This window comes from Oncorhynchus nerka, linkage group LG10, assembly GCF_034236695.1.
Source record: "Oncorhynchus nerka isolate Pitt River linkage group LG10, Oner_Uvic_2.0, whole genome shotgun sequence".
In the NCBI taxonomy this organism is placed as follows: Eukaryota; Metazoa; Chordata; class Actinopteri; order Salmoniformes; family Salmonidae; genus Oncorhynchus; species Oncorhynchus nerka.
In genome coordinates this window covers 27,306,704-27,312,703 of record NC_088405.1, presented here as the reverse complement: position 1 = coordinate 27,312,703, position 6,000 = coordinate 27,306,704, and positions in this window count along the sequence as shown.

The following is a 6,000-nucleotide window of genomic DNA, read 5'->3' as shown; positions in this document are numbered from 1 at the left end:
TTGGGCCAGGTGTATTTCTTATAAATGGATAATAATTAATCATGACTAGTCAGAGAGCTCCACCAATCAAACACATATAACAGATCAACAATTATCTCTGGATGAGTCCAGAGCTTGACACATACAGTAGACCTGCATGAGTATTGATATGAACATGGAATCCAATTTGTAACACACTTCACAACACAGTATAAATACTGTATACACTAATGTTATTGACTACTACTACATTCAGACAGACTTGTATATTACATCCAGATGCCATAGATACCCCCACTTCAATTTAAAATATAATTCAACTGATAGAATTACAGAAAAACAAGACACTAGACATTGGTCAATATCTACAGTGCATCTTCTCGAGTCATACAGAACTTCTAATAGGTAAAGTGTATTTCTCACAAGGCTGCAGACAGTATTTGGCACCAAGGCTCTTATTTTCCCTCTCCCTGATCCAGTCCACTCCTGTCCCAGACTCGTCATATAGATCACAGTCTGCGGGGGCCAGAGGTGCTGACGGAGCCCAGATGCTCCCAGTCTGTCTGGGGGACTGGGGAGACTGGTGCCAGGGGGTCCTGGAGCCTCTGAAGTGCCGCCCCTTCGTCAACAGAACAAGGCTAGACCTGCACTTTCTGAGACACTCTGGTTCCCACTCTCTAAAAACTAGGCTGTAGTCATAGGTTAATAATACGTGAAGGAATACACACAGTCAGTCACACTCAGCCCATGTCTCTCCCTGCAGTGCATACAGCACCACACACGTTCACAAGTTCACACGGACACGGACACTCCCACACAAACACAAGTCTGAGTGTTCTGGACTATATGCTATCTTTTGGAGATTCCCTTATGGAAATAATCTTGTGATCTTATGTGAAGTTAATGATAAAATGAAACTACACATGTGAAACCATGATCTCCTGTGAAGAAATAAATGTGACAACATGAAGATGCAAAATTTCAACATGTGATACACTATATATACAAAAGTTTGTGGACACCCCTTCAAATTAGTGGATTTGGCTATTTCAGCCACACCCGTTGCTGACAGCACACAGCCATGTAATCTCCATAGACATACATTGGCAATAGAATAGCCTTATTTGAAGAAGTCAGTGATTTTCAACGTGGCACCGCCCTTGCTGTCTCTGCCTGGCCGGTTCCCCTCTTTCCACTGGGATTCTCTGCCTCTAACCCTATTACAGGGGCTGAGTCACTGGCTTACTGGGGCTCTCTCATGCCGTCCCTGGAGGGGGTGCGTCACCTGAGTGGGTTGATTCACTGTTGTGGTCATCCTGTCTGGGTTGGCGCCCCCCTTGGGTTGTGCCGTGGCGGAGATCTTTGTGGGCTATACTCAGCCTTGTCTCAGGATGGTAAGTTGGTGGTTGAAGATATCCCTCTAGTGGTGTGGGGGCTGTGCTTTGGCAAAGTGGGTGGGGTTATATCCTGTTTGGCCCTGTCCGGGGGTGTCCTCGGATGGGGCCACAGTGTCTCCTGACCCCTCCTGTCTCAGCCTCCAGTATTTATGCTGCAGTAGTTTATGTGTCGGGGCTGGGGTCAGTTTGTTATATCTGGAGTACTTCTCCTGTCCTATTCGGTGTCCTGTGTGAATCTAAGTGTGCGTTCTCTAATTCTCTCCTTCTCTCTTTCTTTCTCTCTCTCGGAGGACCTGAGCCCTAGGACCATGCCCCAGGACTACCTGACATGATGACTCCTTGCTGTCCCCAGTCCACCTGGCCATGCTGCTGTTCCAGTTTCAACTGACCTGAGCCCTAGGACCATGCCCCAGGACTACCTGACATGATGACTCCTTGCTGTCCCCAGTCCACCTGGCCATGCTGCTGCTCCAGTTTCAACTTCCACCTGACTGTGCTGCTGCTCCAGTTTCAACTGTTCTGCCTTATTATTATTCGACCATGCTGGTCATTTATGAACATTTGAACATCTTGGCCATGTTCTGTTATAATCTCCACCCGGCACAGCCAAAAGAGGACTGGCCACCCCACATAGCCTGGTTCCTCTCTAGGTTTCTTCCTAGGTTTTGGCCTTTCTAGGGAGTTTTTCCTAGCCACCGTGCTTCTACACCTGCATTACTTGCTGTTTGGGGTTTTAGGCTGGGTTTCTGTACAGCACCTTGAGATATCAGCTGATGTACGAAGGGCTATATAAATACATTTGATTTGATTGGATGCCACCTTTTCAACAACTCAGTTCGTAAAATTTCTGACCTGCTAGAGCTGCACCGGTCAACTGTAAGTGCTGTTATTGTGAAGTGGAAACATCTAGCAGCAACAACGGCTCAGCCGCGAAGTAGTAGGCCACACAAGCTCACAGAACGGAACAACCGAGTGCTGAAGCGAGTAAAATGTAGCGAGTAAAAATTGTCTGTCCTCAGTCGCAACACTCACTACCGAGTTCCAAGAACTGTTTGTCGGGAGCTTCATGAAATGGGTTTCCATGGCCGAGATCAGTGTGGAAGAACTTGACTGGCCTGCACAGAGCCCTGACCTCAACCCCATCGAACACCTTTGGGATGAATTGTAACTAGGTCTGTTAAGTATTACCACCACACTGGTGGTCACGAGTCATGAAGGAAGTCAAAACCACGTGACCGTTTAGTCACGTAACTAGGCTTCTCCAAGCTCTGATGCTGCTGATGGTCATTAGTAGCCTACCAAACTTACTAACTGCCTGGTACTCAGCACTCTATTGTCCCGCTAATCATCCTGACATCAATGCAAATGTAATCGAAAATCTAATCTAACATTTCATGAGTGCCCATGAGCTCATGTTGCGCAACATTTCTATAGGCTATGCAATTGCGCAAGAAAACAGGGTGATGGTCTCTACTAAAAGGAGGATCCCATCAGCTTTCTATAGACTAGGCCTACTTTCTTAACTTTCATAATATTAAGTACATTGTTTATCTTTACAACAGGAGTGTAGCATACCTGGCTGGCATGACAGGAAAAGTGTCCTCCATTCGTTACTTAAGTGCATAGATTACATAGTTTTTCCACTGCCCCTGTATCGAGACAGATGCATGATAATGGTCCATTCTAAATCAAAACAAATGTCACACATATATGATTTAGTATATGTAAAGACAAGATTAAATCAAGAATAGTCTGATGGGTGACAATATTAGCCCATCACTTGTGAATTACATACCACTTGTGAATAATGTCCAGCTTAAGAAACTGCTTTTTTTTCTTCGACTTTTTCGAATCATAGTGGCACACCTCATGTAGTCTAGCCCATAGGCCTATAGGTTTTGATAAGGTTTGTATCACAACTAAAGTGGGCAAATAACTACTTAAAATGAAGGACATTAATCCACTTTATAACGGGTGTAGAGCCTAACTGGCATACATAAGCAGCATGTGAGGTTCAAGTTTGGGGAAGATCATTTTCACAATAAAATGCCCCTTTATAATAAAAGCTTTGCATGAGTAATAGCATTTGCGGTCACTTTTGATAATGGTGTTTTCCCGCTAATGCAACATTGGCGATTATAGTCTTCTGCCGTGTGTGCATTGCCGCGCTTATAATGTGAAGAAATAGCCTAATAGTTTATCAACATTTTAAGCTAAATGTTCAGATCTGTTGTCAATCACATTGTGTTTTTTGATGCTAGTGGCTGTATTAATTTGGGATCTATTGCATCCCACAACTGTCCCAGACTACGTTTGGAATATTTATTTACTGCAGAGAATAAAATAGGTAGACTTTTGCACTATTGTGATAATAGATTTACATAGTCTAGTGCTTTTGCTGTTCGTTAGGCCAACTCATCTTGTTGGCTGACAAAAAGTAAATGTGGACAGTTCTTCCAATATCTTCGAAATGCACCTTGAAATTGGATAAGGACGCGTGCATTTGTGTCCCTGATGTCTGTCTTCACTTGTAGCCTGTTTGGCCCTGTCCGGGGGTGCAAAATTATTCAGCTCCCTTAAGTTAATACTTTGTAGCGCCACCTTTTTCTGCGATTACAGCTGTAAGTCGCTTGGGGTATGTCTCTATCAGTTTTGCACATCGAGAGACTGACATTTTTTCCCATTCCTCCTTGCAAAACAGCTCGAGCTCAGTGAGGTTGGATGGAGAGCATTTGTGAACAGCAGTTTTCAGTTCTTTCCACAGATTCTCGATTGGATTCAGGTCTGGACTTTGACTTGGCCATTCTAACACCTGGATATGTTTATTTTTTAACCATTCCATTGTAGATTTTGCTTTATGTTTTTGATCATTGTCTTGTTGGAAGACAAATCTCTGTCCCAGTCTCAGGTCTTTTGCAGACTCCATCAGGTTTTCTTCCAGAATGGTCCTGTATTTGGCTCCATCAATCTTCCCATCAATTTTAACCATCTTCCCTGTCCCTGCTGAAGAAAAGCAGGCCCAAACCATGATGCTGCCACCACCATGTTTGACAGTGGGGATGGTGTGTTCAGGGTGATGAGCTGTGTTGCTTTTACGCCAAACATAACGTTTTGCATTGTTGCCAAAAAGTTCAATTTTGGTTTCATCTGACCAGAGCACCTTCTTCCACATATTTGGTGTGTCTCCCAGGTGGCTTGTGGCAAACTTTAAACGACACTTTTTATGGATATCTTTAAGAAATGGCTTTCTTCTTGCCACTCTTCCATAAAGGCCAGATTTGTGCAATATACGACTGATTGTTGTCCTGTGGACAGAGTCTCCCACCTCAGCTGTAGATCTCTGCAGTTCATCCAGAGTGATCATGGGCCTCTTGGCTGCATCTCTGATCAGTCTTCTCCTTGTATGAGCTGAAAGTTTAGAGGGACGGCCAGGTCTTGGTAGATTTGCAGTGGTCTGATACTCCTTCCATTTCAATATTATCGCTTGCACAGTGCTCCTTGGGATGTTTAAAGCTTGGGAAATCTTTTTGTATCCAAATCCGGCTTTAAACTTCTTCACAACAATATCTCGGACCTGCCTGGTGTGTTCCTTGTTCTTCATGATGCTCTCTGCGCTTTTAACAGACCTCTGAGACTATCACAGTGCAGGTGCTTTTATACGGAGACTTGATTACACACAGGTGGATTGTATTTATCATCATTAGTCATTTGGGTCAACATTGGATCATTCAGAGATCCTCACTGAACTTCTGGAGAGAGTTTACTGCACTGAAAGTAAAGGGGCTGAATAATTTTGCACGCCCAATTTTTCAGTTTTTGATTTGTTAAAAAAGTTTGAAATATCCAATAAATGTCGTTCCACTTCATGATTGTGTCCCACTTGTTGTTGATTCTTCACAAAAAAATACAGTTTTATATCTTTATGTTTGAAGCATGAAATGTGGCAAAAGGTCGCAAAGTTCAAGGGGGCAGAATACTTTCGCAAGGCACTGTATTTTAATATAACAGAACACGAAACAAAAATAACAAAGAGAATGTAAGAAACGAAACAGTCCTGTCAGGTGAAACAACACAAAACAACTACCCACAAACACAGGTGGGAACAGGCTACCTAAGTATGGTTCTCAATCAGAGACAACGATAGACAGCTGCCTCTGATTGGGAACCATACCAGGCCAAACACAGAAATAAAAAACATAGAACAAAATATAGAATGCCCACCCCAACTCAAGCCCTGACCAAACCAAAATAGAGACATAAAAAAAGGAACTAAGGTCAGGACGTGACATTTAAACTGGAACAACTTGTCCCGATTGGTATTTTTACATCACTGATGAATGATCTTGAGACTGATTCCCTGACCTGTCAATGTTTTTCATTTGCTGTTTTTGATTTTGTTATACTCTTGTGAATTCTATGGTTTTTACTAGATTACTTGTAGTTTTTCATGTTGTTTGTCTGTCATTTTTGTAATGACTTGGTGATGCCTATCTTGGCCAAGACGCTCTTGAAAAAGAGATTTTAAATCTCAATGAGCCCTTCCTGGTTAAATAAAGTTTAAATAAATTCATTAAATTAAAATTAAATAATGACACGGAATGCTAAGCAAATCTTGTCTGCTAAA